Source organism: Pongo abelii, chromosome 7 (assembly GCF_028885655.2).
Source record: "Pongo abelii isolate AG06213 chromosome 7, NHGRI_mPonAbe1-v2.0_pri, whole genome shotgun sequence".
In the NCBI taxonomy this organism is placed as follows: Eukaryota; Metazoa; Chordata; class Mammalia; order Primates; family Hominidae; genus Pongo; species Pongo abelii.
Window position 1 is genome coordinate 116,406,780 of NC_071992.2, and position 14,891 is coordinate 116,421,670.

The 14,891-nt window shown below is 44.2% G+C and overlaps 1 long non-coding RNA gene across 1 annotated transcript; it reads left to right on the forward strand.

Annotated features, from left to right (window-relative positions):
• Positions 1-1,476: 1,476 nt before the first annotated feature.
• On the forward strand, positions 1,477-7,555 carry LOC129047492 (uncharacterized). The gene is made up of 3 exons (XR_008509208.2): positions 1,477-1,593; positions 5,317-5,419; positions 7,300-7,555. It is a non-coding gene; the product is annotated as an uncharacterized LOC129047492 (long non-coding RNA).
• Positions 7,556-14,891: the final 7,336 nt, after the last annotated feature.

Here is a 14,891-nt window from a genome sequence, read left to right on the forward strand (position 1 = left end):
GCTACATGTCCCTACTGCCTGGCAGTTGGCTTCCACCAAAACATGCAATATAAGAGTGACCAGGCAGGAGTTAGCATTTTTATGACTTAACTTCACATTTCTGCCACATTCTCTTCATTTGCAATGAGTCGGTAAATCCAGCCACACTCAAGAAGGAAGGAATTAGGTTCTACTTTTTGAAGGAAAGCATGTCAAAGAATTTGTGGACATATTTTAACAACACCACATAACACTGTGACAGGTGTTTACCGACCTACTTCAGAAAACCAAGAGAACCCTCACACAATCTGAGCAACAAAAATTAGTCTTCTTTTATTTAAAAATTTATTTTAAAAAAATACAGAGTTGGCTGCATGAAGGCTTTTTTTTTTTTTAAAGTTCAGAGTCAAAGGTAGAGAATATGTGTGTGTGATGGAAGATGAAGAAAGATTTTCATCTTCTCAGCCAATTCTCCTGGTTTCTTAGGGAATCACTCAAAAACAGCTTAAGGGAACTCCAACAATTTAACAGCTCACTGTCTCAAGGAGTGCTCCACCTAAAATCTATCTCTGCCGGGCGGCGGTGGCTCACACCTGTAATCCCAACAGTTTTGGAGGCCAACTTGGATGGATCACCTGAGGTCAGGGATTCTAGACCAGCCTGGCCAACATGGCGAAACCCCGTCTCTACTAAAAATACAAAAATTAGGTGGGTATAGTGGTGGGTGCCTGTAGTCCCGGTTACTCAGGAAGCTGAGGCAGGAAAATCGCTTGAACCCAGGAGGCGGAGGTTGCAGTGAGCTGAGATGGCACCACTGCACTCCAGCCTGGGTGGCAAAGAGAGACTCTCCAAAAAATACTAATAATAAATAAAATAAAATCTATCTCTTAGAATATTGGCAGAGGAAGGCATGAAATGGCTCTGATGATACCCTCTTCACTTCTGTCTTCCCCTAAGAAGGCTATGCCACAGGATTGGGATTTTAAGCCCTGGGGGCAGCTCTAAGTTAAAACAAGGTTATTTGAGCAGAACATCCTAGTTAGGTGAAGTCAATGTAAAGAGTTCCCTTGGTTAACAGAAATAACCCAACAAGCCAATGCCACCAGCAAACAGAATTGCAGTGTGGGAAGTGCATATGAAAACGTGGACACCTGCTTTCAGTATTCCACACTCAGCCCAAGGGAAAAACAACTGCTCAAGCACAAAATGGTGATCCTGTTTTCTGAATATTTGGTCCTGAGTGTCATGTGGTCTGGTCTGTGGTGTCCTAGCTTTGAAATACGTCTCCTCTTATTTTCAGGAGACGATTCCTCTTAGCAAAAGGGCACTGTGTACCCTCCAAGGCTGGAAATGATAGGTTTTCGGGGAGGAGTGAAAATATTGTGCTGACAGCCCTTTGCCTGTGTAGAGCAGGGTTGTTTACTTGGGCTGGAGCACAGCTTTATTGAAGCAGAGAGTCGTGGTCCCATCATCAGGGTTGCCTAGTAACCGGTCTACGCCACACCACAGAGTTTCAGAATGGGCTGGACCACACACAAGTACCCATTTTGGGGGATTTCCAGTGGCAGTCCTACTCTCACTCCATCACATCACTTCTAAAATCTGAGTCACATGGTAAGACACAAGATTAATTGTTCAGCATCTCCCTTTCTTCTTTGAAAGTTGAAAAGAGTATTTGTTGGTTGAGTATGTTTTTTCAGATACTACAGAGAATTGGTCACTCTAGGTTATTGAGAGTATCTAATTTTAGTTTAATTGGATCTTTTTCTCTCCAATTCCTTTAATATTTTATTTGATATGATATTAAGAGCATATTCTGTAACTGAATCTTATTATGACTAGCCAGTTTAATATTCAGCAAAGTAGCTGAATGTATACAATGCTCATTTTATCAACAAAGATGCATGGTACCACACACAGTTTGAAAAGATACTCTGTCATCAAAAATGTTGCTACCAAGGAAAGAAATCCTATATAAGCATAAAGATACATTCTACTAAGCAACAGATTGAAGGAGTTGGACATGATACAAAAACAAACAAAAAGACAAATTTATAACATCCCTTTATTAAACAAACATTTATGAACTGACTATTATATAGATGTGTCACTTACTGACATGGATACATTCTGAGAAATGTATCATTAGATGGTTTTGTTATTGTGCAACCATCATAGAGTGTACTTACATCAACCTAAATGATTGCATAGCCTACTACACACCTAGGCTATACGGTATAGCCTGTTGCTCTTAGGCTGCAAACCTGTACAGCGTGTTACTGTGCTCAATACTGCAGGCAGATGTAACACAATGGTAAGTATTTGTGTATCAAAACATGAAAAAGGTATGGTAAAAATATGGTATGAAAGATAAAAAATGGTACACCTGCATAGGGCACTTACCATGAATGGAGCTTGCAGGATTGGAAGTTGCGCTGGGTGAGTCAGTGAATGGTGAGTGAATGTGAAGGCCTAGGGAAGCGGTGTTCAATCTTTAGGCTTCCCTGAGCCACATTGGAAGAAAAATTGTCTTGCGCCACACATAAAATACACTAACACTAATGATAGCTGATAAGAAAGAAGAAAGAGAAAGAAAGAAAGGAGAGAGAGAGAGAAAGAAAGAAAGAAAGAAAGGAGGGAGGGAGGGAAGGAAGGAAAGAAGGGAGAGAGAAAGCAAGAAAGAAAGAAAGAAAGAAAGAAAGAAAGCAAGAAAGAAAGAAAGAAAGAAAGAAAGAGAAAAGAAAGAAAGAAAGAGAAAGAAAGAAAGGAAAGGAAGGAAGGAAGGAAGGAAGGAAGGAAGGAAGGGAAAGGGAAGGGAAGGAAAGGAGAGAGGGAGGGAAGGAAGGAAAGAAGGAAGGAAGGAAGGGAGGGAAGGAAGGGAGAGAGAAAGAAAGAAAGAAAGGAAGGAAGGAAGAAAGAAAGACTACCTGTGCATAAATCTCGTAATGTTTTAAGAAAGTTTATGAATTTGTGTTGGGCTGTATTCAAAGCTGTCCTTGGCCACATGTGGCCCGTGGGCCATGGGTTGGACAAGCTTGGTCTAGGGCATTACTGTACACTACTGCAGACCTTATAAACACTGTATTCGTAGGCTATACTACATTTATTACATTTTTTTCTCTCTTCAGTAATAAATTAAACCTAGCTTACTGTAATTTTTATTTTATAAACTTTTTAAAAAACATATTCTCTTTTATAATAACACTTAGCTTAAAACACACATGGTACAACTGTACAAAAATATTTTCCTCTTTACATCCTATGCTACTAGTTTTGTTATATTTTTAAATCATTTTATTCTTTTTTCTTCAAATTTTTTTGTTAAAAACTAAGACAGAGGCCAGGCACAGTGGTTCATGCCTATAATCCCAGCACCTTGGGAGGCTAAGGCAGGTGGATCACTTGAGGCCAGGAGTTCGAGACCCACCTGGCCAACATAGTGAAACCCCATCTCTACTAAAAATACAAAAATTAGCCGGTGTGGTAGCACATGCCTATAATCTCAGCTATTTGGGTGGTGGACCCCCATCTCTACTAAAAATACAAAAATTAGCTGGGTGTGGTGGCATGTGCCTGTAGTCCAAGCTACTTGGGAGGCTGAGGCAGGAGAATCGCTTGAACCTGGGAGGTGGAGGTTGCAGTGAGCCGAGATCGTGCCACTGCACTCCAGTCTGGCAACAGAGCAAGACTGCATCTCAAAAATAAATAAATAAATAAAAATAAATAACCACAAATGTTGTGGGAAAAAAGACAATGAGTGTTTGGGAACCACAGTATGTAGAGGGAGAAGTTAAGGTAGAGGAGAAAGAGTCTGAAGATGAGACTGTGCTTGAGGAGATTCTCCATGCTGGAGGGTGATGATGGGGTATGCAGTACACCCCCCAGGTACTCCTGAAAACAGAGCTCAACTGCAACATGCCTCCTTTCCTACCACTAGAAGATGGGCAGTCGATGGTATTTTTGTGGTGTACAAAGGTGGACCTGTGTATCTTTGTGGAACAATTGCTATTGACATTGGCCCTGTTTTGCATTATTTATGATTTGTAAAAGCAGTATTGATTTTATTATAAAGGGGCTATTTTTCCTCAGAGGATTTGTTGATGTACGTTTGTTTCAGTTAAAGGTTCAAAGTAGCCACTACTGATTTTTGTCACTTAATCTTTCTATCAAATGTTTTTATTAATGATTGTGCATTATGTGTTCAGGAATTCAATGGGAAGTAGATTTATGGTCAGATCAGATTGAAGGCTTGGGTTAAAAATTAAGTGTATTTTTTCTATGTCAGTCTTTAGACATTCTTCATGGTTAAATTAAAGGTTAGCATGTTAATATCAATTTATGCCAGCTTGGGTCTTTACAAGAATATACACAAAGTAGATCATTGATCTTAAAATATTGCCTCTATTACCTCTTTAAGGGCATAATCTCAGTCTTTCCAACTTACTTTTTTGTTTTGGTTTTGTTTTTTTGTTTGTTTTGTTTTGTTTTTTTGAGACAGAGTTTCGCTCTTGTTGCCCAGGCTGGAGTGCAATGGCACGATCTTGGCTCACTGGAATCTCTGCCTCCCAGGTTCAAGCGATTCTCCTGCCTTAGCCTCCTGAGTAGCTGGGACTATAAGCACATGCCACCACACCTGGCTAATTTTTTGTATTTTTAATAGTTACGGGGTTTCACCATGTTGGCTAGGCTGGTCTGGAACTCCTGACCTCAGGTAATCCACCCTCCTTGGCCTCCCAAAGTGCTGGGATTACAGGTGTGAGCCACCATGCCCTGCTCCAGCTTACTTTTTGTAGTAACTTTGACAAAACCATGTATAAGAGACATTGGACATATCCTTTTTGTAATGAGAATGACAAATTCATTGTTGCTCATTGCAGAACTACGGCTAACATTAACTAGTTATTCAAACACCAGCCATGTTTGCTGGGGATTTCTAACATTTTAGAGGAATCCAGCAGTTCATGTTTATCTGGAAAGTTTGGAATATTCAGTTCAAGAATAGTTTCAAATCATAATTGCTCATTTTATTTCCTGTTAAGATTATCAGTCTCATATCTAGCTAGGGTGCTTGGAGTGGCAAGGGCAGAGCAGAAAGGACTGGCAACATAGATATTATGTTAAAGTGACACAGTTGGATTACTGATAAGTTATTTTGAATAAATTACAAAGAATAGGAATCTCAAAAGAGGTAAGGAACACTGAGGACTTAAACCAGATAATCTTGAGATAATCCAGTCTATCAACAAAATTATATAATTTTATATTTAAAGTACAAAAAAACAAACATTGATGTTTCTTATCTGCTCAGTGTAACTTTTGTTTCTGTTTTTGTGTAAGGTTCAAATTTCACAGTACAAAGTGTGTTCTTGAGATCTGGGGTTCTCTCCAAAATGGATAATCATTATTGGTTTTGTAATGCAATGCCAAGACCATCAATAAGGTAAGTTTAATTATTTATTGCTTTGCTTTTTCTTTAGCTTGGTCTTAAAAATGCTTCTCAATTGTGAAACTGGTTATCACACAGAAATAGCATATGCCATGCATCTCCTTCAGAATTTCAGTGTCAGGCATTATGTCTCTTTCAAAGATATTTCATTCATTCTCCTCAATGTATATGTGCTAAGTGTTAGTAAAGGTTTTTTTTCTTTCTTTTCTTTTCTTTCTTTCTTTTTTTTTTTTGGAGACAGAGTCTTGCTCTGGCTGGAGGGCTGGAGTACAGCGGCACAATCTCAGCTCACTGACTGCAACCTCTGCCTCCCAGGTTCAAGCAATTCTCCTGCCTCAGCCTCCCTAGTAGCTGGGATTACAGGTGTGCACCACCATAGCCAGCTAATTTTTCTGTACTTTAGTAGAGACAGGGTTTCACCATGTTGCCCAGGCTGATCTTGAACTCCTGAGCTCAGGCAATCTACCTGCCTCAGCCTCTCAAAATGCTAGGATTACAGGAAGTTGTTTTTGTTAGTTCATCAGGAAGGGAAATGGTTGTAGAACTCCTCAAAACTTGGATCCCTTTGGAGATGGACAGGCCTGGATTCGCTTTATATTACATGCACTTCACTTCCCACCCTGTGCTTCATCATGTGTAACCTTGTGCAAGGCAGTTATCCTCATCAAGCCTTCATCACTAATCTGCAAAATGAGAAGAATGATGATGCCCACCATATGGGACTATTTTTAAGGGTTAAATTCAACTTGAGCATTCACTACAGTTTTAAACACTTAGTAGGCCTTTGGGAAAGGTTGGCTATTCTTGTCACTCATACTTGGTAGAGGCTGAATTGTGTCACCCTCAAAATTCATATGTTGAAGTCCCATTTCCCAGTACCTCAGAATGTGACTGCATTTGGAGATAGGACCCTTAAAGAGATAATTAAAGTAAAATGCAGACATAGGGGTAGACCCTAATCCCATGCGACTCATATCCTCATAAGATGAGGGGATAAGGACGCAGATACACACAGAGGAAAGACTACATGAAGATGCAGGGAGAGGCCAGCCATCCACAAGCCACAGAGAGAGGCCTCAAAAGACACCAACCCTGCTGCCACCTCGATCTTGGACTTCTAGCCTCTAGCATTGTGAAAAACAAATTTCTGTTGTTGAAGCCACCTGCTCTGTGGTACTCTGTTATGGCAATCCTAAAAAATTGATACTGATGAAGAGTCTATTTCTAAATTACATGTTAAACAGTGTAAGATAAGGATGTTTCTGAAAATTACTGTATTTGTTCTGTTTCTATAATTTTCTTGCATGGGGAAATAACATCAACTGCATGTTCTGTTCTCTGGCCCTAAGCTGCCGTCTGTGGGATTTGGCCAGCCTGAGTTAGGCTGTGGATGGAATACAGACACAAAGATCAGGCGGCCTTGGTGGTAACCAAGATGCCCCAGGGCATAAAATCAACAGTGTAATGATTTAGCGTTTGTTATGTCAATACCGTGCTGGTTAGAGCAGCTAGCCTGGGATGAGCACATCAGAGGTAAATCAGAGTGAGCTCATATTTAAACACCACTCGGTTAGAACAATTGCCATTTTTCTCCAAGCAAAGCTAAAGATGTTGTTTGTTCACTTAGTGTTATTATGGGAACAAAATCATTAAACTGTATAGATTTTATTTTCCTTAAACCAGATGGAATCCTGATTTCATTGGAACGGAGGATAATAATGTCCACATGAATCGCTGATTGCTCTTGGTGGATAACTCCCCTAACTCCACGTGACTCTTTCCTTCTCCCTGGCAATTTGCATTCTTTTTCTTTTCTGCTTCCAAGCCTATCCTTGGGGCTGCTCATCTGCCCTTTGTGCTGCTTTCTTTCCCAGCTAGGCAAGGTGTTGGCGCAGAGACAACCCTGACAGCCCCGGAATCCAGGCCACTTGAATCCTTTTGTCCTGCTTTCATTCATCCCGGGTTCACCAACCCTAGGCACAGGGAGCAAGGACTTCCCCATCCTCACTACCTTCGGACCTTTCTGCAGCCATACTGAAGCCCTGACGGCTCTCTTGTTGATGAAAAGCAACTTGTCCATTGTCACGGGAGGGAAAAAAGAGACCTAAATCATTAAAACATTTATCCCCGAAGTTTTGGGAGGTTGGCTCTCTGTAAGTGACACCAGAGTCTGTGTTCGTAAATTGGAGATGGTAAAAGGACAGAATTTAGCATTTCCATGTGGTTGTGCAACTGCAGGGTCCACAGGGAGAGTCAGTGCCTCCTGACGTGCTGTGTCCCAGATGCCCTGCTTGCTTGCCTCTGCTTGTCCTGGGACGTGCCCTGTGACCACTCCCCGCTGTTGGCAATCGTAACAAGAAGCAGCTGGCAGGGGGAGCGTGGTTTGCAGAGTCCCAGCTCCAGCATCTCAGAGCAGAGGTGGATTAGTGCTGAGAAACAATAGCTTAACAGCCAGCACAGTCACATAGGCTCTGTCACTTAGTTTGAACCTCATGACAATCCTGAGAAGTAGAGCAGGTACTGTCATCCCCATGATTCAGCTCAGAGACTTGCTGAGGTCTTGGGAGGAGATCTGGAGCTGGGCTTCGAGTCTTCTGAGTGTCCTGATGTTTCATCACCCCTCAGATCACGCCAAAGAGGCAGCTGCCTACTCAGCTGATCCACAGCCGGGCCTGATCCCCTCCCTCCGTCAAGAATATTGTGGGGCTGTGCCACGCCTTTACCAAACCCAGCCTGCAGTCTTACCCAACCCCTGGTTGCATCTTTTTCTTGTATCCTACAACATCAGTTTCATTTACAGATAACTTTTCTTATTGCTGGATATCTGAGGGCTGTCCGAAATGTCCTGAGCACTTTATTTTCCAGAGTAGGGATTAGCAGGAAGTCTTTTATTTCTGCCAGCAAGAGCCACCTGAATCTCTCCGGCACAATGACTGTCATGATCTGTTTCCTACTGTATCTTGCATCCAGAAAAAGAAATGCAAAAAGTACAGGTTGCAAGTACAAATGCCAAGCCTGGATTTTTCCCATCTGGGAAGGGCCAAACCTGGAAGTCATGCCCAGAGTCCTGGTGGCCACTATAACTTTGCCTGCCTTTGCTTTGTAGAAGTAGTTTGGCCTGATAGAAGCTGCAAATTAAAACCATAAAAATTGAGCCAGGCGCGGTGGCTCACACCTGTCATCCCAGCACTTTGGGAGGCCGAGGCAGGTGGATCACTGGAGGCCAGGAGTTCGAGACCAGCCTGGCCAATACAGTGAAACCCCATCTGTACTAAAAATACAAAAATTAGCCAGGCATGGTGCCTGTAATCCCAGCTACTCGGGAGGCGGAGGCAGGAGAATCGCTTGAACCTGGGAGGCAGAGGTTGCAGTGAGCCAAGATCACGCCACTGCACTCCAGCCTGGGCGTCGGAGCAAGACTTTGTTAAAAAAAAAAAAAAAAAAAAAGACATAAAAATTGACCTAAGGCCTGTTAGGTGATTATACATTGATTTTATACTTTGTGCCAAAACGTGTCAGATCTTGGCCTGCCTGTCTCCAGCTTACACAATTGGGCGCATTCCTCAGTACTAGGGGTTGGCTGGGGCAACGGTGTTGGGGAAAGAAAATGAAGAAAACCGAGGCGTTTTGTGCTGAGCCTCTCAATCTGTGTGCCAGCGTTCTTGAGCAACTGTTAGAGAAGCCAAGTCCAGTGGGTGGGCGGTTTATGGGGCTCGGAATTCCCCCTCGAGGTTCCCATGGAGACTCCCCTGAGAGAGCTGCTCCCAGCCACCCCAGGAGTGAAAGGAACAGGCAGAGCTTGGTAAAGGAGGAGAGAAGGTCTCAGGGATGGCAGCGTGGGAGCCCGGGCAGGTGACCCCCATGCCTGCCTTGTTGGGGACTGACCTTGAGAAAAATTGTTACTTCAAATTGTTACTCCTGCTGAAAGGGGCGTTTCTGTGGTACCCTCTCTCTGGACATCATGTCAGTTTCCCTGGGAAGGCCTGGGGGATCCTGAGAGGGGTAGGGTGTGCTCTGAAAGTGTGAATTCCCCTGCCGGTCCCAGCTGCTTCTGCTCCAGCCACACTCTTCAGGACTGTCAGGGTCTGGGCTGAAGGTGGCTGAGAAGCAGGAAGGTAGGCGCGGCTCTGCCACAGGTTCTCCTTCAGGCCCTGACTAGCTATTGGTAGTCTAGCTGTTGGTAGCCATTGGCCATCTGGCTGCCATCCCAGCCACAAGCCCCACAGACCCAAGGAGACACCCCCTGATCCATTCACATTTGGAGTGGGAAGGAAGACCAGGTTGGCTTTCACAGTAGGACTTAACTGTTGTGAGAATGGAAACGCGTGGATTAGAGGCAGGAATACTGGTGCCCAGATACCCTTTGAGCCTATTTTTTCATTCATTCATTTGAGTAGAGCTGCTGAGGCCTACTGTGTGTCAGGTTGGATGCCAGGCCCTGGAGACAGAAAGGTAAATAGGCCAAAGTTACTGCTGAGCCCACCGTGAAGAGACAAAGCGAGTTTAAGCGATGACAGTCCAGTGTGGTAGGCGCTGAGATGGGAGCCTGGCCCACATGCTGTGGGATACATTGGAGGATGGGCTCCCAACTCAGTCACACAAGACAGGGAAGAATTCCTGGAAGAAGCAGCAGTGAAGCTGAGACCTTGGGCTTGGTTTAAACCCCAGACTCCCACTTGGTCTGTCTGTACAGCCCACTTCTTGTCCTATCCACATGTGCTCCTCTGCCTCTTTCCTCTGCTGATTTCCATCCCTGTCCACCCCCCATATCAAGCCTCTTACTTCTAAATCTTTGTTGAGTGTTGATTCTGTGCACTGAGCTAGAAGCAACCATTACCTCCCAGCAACCCTATGAGATAATGAAGTCAGACCACCTGGCTTCAAACCCCAGCTCAGCCACTGCCAGCCATGAGATCTGGGGCAAGTTAGTGAACCTCTCTGTGTCGGTTTCCCTAACTGTACACTGAGCCTAATGATAGTACACACTCCACAGTGTTGGTGTGAGGTCTAAATGAGTTAATATATGTAAAATGCACAGAGAGACATCAGGGATATATTCAGAGCTGTGTATGTGTTAGCTAATATTGCGGTAGCCTCCACTTTATAGATGAGGAAGTCGAATTCAGAGAAGTTAACCATTTGTCCAAAGCTACACAACTGGTAACAAGTCAGAGGCAGGATTTGAAGTCAGAGTTTCTGACTTCATGTCCAAAGTTCCCTTTTCCATGACACCACAGCTGCATCTGATACCATCTCTGGTTCAGAGTCCTACCTGCCCTTGTGGCCAAGGTCGTGACCTCCTGCCATGCTGTCTCAGCTCTGTCCCACCAACCTGTTGCAGCAGCTGAGCCTGGTCTTGTCCACCACAGCCCACATCTGAGCACCGGAACACACAAGAGTTTGGGCCCCCAAGACCACTCTCAGCCTGAGCCCTGCCCATTCAAACCGGCTGTTCTTGTGCAGAGAAGGAAGCGGGTCACCTCAGTGGCAGGAATGGGGCATCAAGAAGGCAACTGAGAAAGCTGCAGTGTTGAAATGAGAGAAGTGTCAAGATGTCATAGTGGAGGCATGGAGTGGAGCCAGGCAGGTGGAGTGAGCCTAATAGGTACACAAGGATTTCAAATAAAGGCAAACTTTCCCCTTTTGGAGGTGTTTTTTTTTGTTTTGTTTTGTTTTTGTTTTTGTTTTGGAGACAGGGTTTTGCTCTGTGGCCAGGGCTGGAATGCAGTGGTATGATCACAGCTCACTGTAGCCTCCACCTCCTGGGCTCAAGCGACCCTTTGGAGGCTTTTTAATGTGACTTTCTAATGCTAACTAAGGCACTGAGCACTAATTTCAAATGGAAGTTCCTACAATTATCCTAAACATTCTCATAACAACCCACTAGATCCGTATTAAGTCTATCCTGTAGTCCTTTCGGCCATTTGATAGAAATTGACCAGGGGGTCAGAAATTGGGAATCAGAGTCTCCAAGTTCTGTGCTTGCCCCGTGACCTTGGAGAGATGTTTGTCTTTTTAAGAATCTGCTTCCTCATCTGGAAACCAAGGGAAATTTTACCGTTTTCCTCTGAGGGGTATTTTTGAGGGTAGTTGTAGACCATCTTCCAAGTACAAAGCCTCAGATATGCAGAAAGAGAGCTGGCATTTCAGAAAATGTGGAGCTCAAGTGTTTTCAAATCCATTATTATTTCCATCTAGGAGCATTTTTTTTAAGGAGGCCAGGTTAGTTCCAATGGATTCAATACTGTGTTCATCCACTCCTGAATAACAATAATCAAAGTTCTTTATTTATTTGAGTTTTGTTTGAGACATTTCAGCCCATTATCCTTCAGCTGGGCCACTGAACCTACACTCAGAAATGAGAACCAGCTGACTAAATAAATAGTTGCATATGGAAAAGAAGCAGGAAACACCTTTCCAAAACTAATAATATTAACAAACTTTCAAGAGACACACAATTCATAATTAATGACTATTTGGGGGGAAAAAAAGACATAAACCTTGGAATTTGAAATATGATTCTGAGAACAGCCTGGTGTGTTTTTTCTTGCTCAGAATCTGTCCACCCTTTTTTTTTTGGCTCCTTTCCCTTCTGACAGCCGCATTAATTCAAGTTCTTTCTTTACATGTCTGTAGTCTGCAAATTTAGATACTGAGATTCAATACTTCTTGCCTGAACTCCCAGAGTCGCCAGTCGACAAAGGCTTATTAAAAACCTCGGTAAGTCATGTGACCAGACAGAACTGATTCTAGCTCAGCCCACAGGAAGGGTAGCCTTGCTCTCAGAAACCAAATCTCTGGCAAGGCTGCCTTTAGGGTCAGATTCAGTGACATTGGACTCTATGGCAGGGCAGACCCAATCAGTGTGCCTAGGCCAAGATTCAGCAGGCCACAGATGCCTGGGGAATGAGCTTGACCTCCTGGAGTCACTCCTTAAGAGAAGTACCCAGCCTACATCCCTGGGTTGTCCCACTTCCAACACAGCCCATATAATGCTGAAATTCATACGCCATTTACTAACCTGTGCCAGATCATCATATCACCCTCCCCTCTTTCTCTCAAGTGTGATAGAAATGGCTAGTTGACCCCTGAAAAGTCATGATCTCCTTGACTCCTTGATCTGTGTAGTATGAACTTGCTGTTGAGAAGCAGTTTACTAACCAGGGACTCCATTTCCCAGCCTCTCAACCCACCCCATGTCCTTCACTCTGGCCAGTGAAATAAGAGCCTGAGAGATGTGTCACTTTCTGGCTGAGGTGGTTAAGTATCCAGTGTGGCTTTCCTCACTCTCTTCCCCAGCTTGTATCACTAAAGGACAGAGGCCTGGATCCCCGAGTCGCTGGGTGGAGGAAGAGCCCAGGACTGCTGCCTGACCAGGAATGTCTGATTAGAGTTTGTGTGAGCCGGAAATACACTTTTGTGTTCAGCTGTTAATATTGTGGGTTTTTTATTGCAGCGGTTCACTGTGTTGACTAAGATAATGCCCATGCAGCATTTCCTAAGCAGCGCATCTCATGATAGTGGGATTTTCCCCTGCTCCTATCTTTCTTTGTGCAGAGAGCACCAGTGCTGCCCACGTGCCCTGTGGTCTTGTTTGAGTCTCTGTATACCTCTCTTTCCAACCCTCCCGAATGGAACCTCGCTTTGTGAGGAGGCAGTAGAGTGTGGGCAGAAGTTACAAGCATAGTTTCTGATCAGATTGCTTAGGTTCAAATCCTGACCCCACCACTTACAGACATGTGAGGCCTTGAGCAAATGGCTTAACTTCTCTGAGCTTTAAATTCTCTCCCTAACAGAGGGAGAGTACCTTGCAGAGTTGTCATGCTGAATAAACAGAACAGTGTAAAGTACCTGGCACATAATCAACACAGTAAATATTAGTATTGTTAGATAGCTGTTACCTACTGAGCCAGCTTCAGCATAACAGATATGCAGATTGACTGCAACCAATCAGCATCATCGCCACTCTTCTCTCTCCTCCTTTTTTCTGTTCATGTCAGTAATTCCCACCAGTAACGCACAACAGTTTTCTTTCATGGGTACTGGTGTTTCTTCTAGCTCTGTCCCATGGTCACCACCGACCTTCTATTCTGAGATGCCACAACAAATTTGAAATGTGTAAGTATTTTTTTTCAGAATGAGAAAGTAGGGTGGATTCCAAGGAAGCGGCCCCAAGTGTGTGCTGGATGAACGCTTACCTGCTTTGGTAGATATCTGGTCCTGCTCAGGAACAGCTGTCGTGATGGATCAGCGCTGCCCTCTGCCTCCCCTCAGGGTTCTGTGTTTCCAGCTTAGCTCTTGGGAGCTTTAGTAATGCAGAAAGCCAAGTGGGTAAAAGGATAAGAAGCACCCAGACTAGTATTAGAGAGGGTTTCCCCAAGATTTCAGAGGCAAGAGAAGCCAGGGCATTTGTGGGTTAAGAAGGAAGCAGAAGGAAGAGACAAGGAGGGCTGAGAACTGTATTGCCTGACATCCATCTTCTTTAGGATGGCCGAGAAGTACAAATAAAGGCCTTCTGTGATTTCTAATTGCTTTTTGGTGGCTAGACTGTCTTTCATGTATCATGGTCGTATTCTGAGACTGGACTGTGAAGCCACAGCTTCAATAGCATCATAACACTTTTTTTGCATAGATTGACATTCATCCATCCTATAAGCAGATGATAAACCTTATTTGAGAAATTAAATGAACACTGCAGCATTTGTTCAGCTGAGTGACAGGATTGAGGGGTTCCATCGGGGGCAACAGGTGTGGCAGAGCAGTGAAAAAGGCTGGCACATTCCCAGAGGAGGCGGCAGCCCCAACCTTGCTTCTAGCTTTCTGAATATTGAACAGGCAAAGGCCAGCACAGACCGCATGAGACACATCTCTGACCCCACAGAGTCTCGGGCATTCACCTCCTAATGCTATGAGTAAACCAGCGCTGCCATCAGAGCGTCTTGGCTATTGGCACCAGAGCCGTGACTGTCGCCCCATTTCAGATTCTGGTTAGAATGCAGATAAGTTCACAGTTTACAGGCTTTGAAGCCCTAACTGAACCTTTCTCCAGGACCTGTTTGCAGGCTCTTCCATGATAAGTCCTCCTCCACTGGGATTCTCATGGATTTGGGCCCAGAAGGACTTTAAAGGTCATATAGCCCAACTCCTTCATTTGAGAGAGGAGGGCACTTGAAATCCTGTGGATTCTCCTCTAACACATGCTTTGCTAACTGAGATGGTAACGGAAGCTGAAGTTGGCCAGCATGCTCAAGGGGCTAGCATTTCTGGGGGTGTTAGTAGTGAAAAAGAAACATGCTCACTGGGGTCTGGGGTGCTGAGACTTCACAGCCGTGGGCTGGGATGGCCTGGAAAACGGGCTCCCTTCCTCTAGACTGATAGTCTGAATTGCCTGTGAGTGGAGGGCATCAGGGGTCCATTGGATGCTGGTGTCACAGGGCTGCATTTCTGTTCACTCTATCGTGACCTG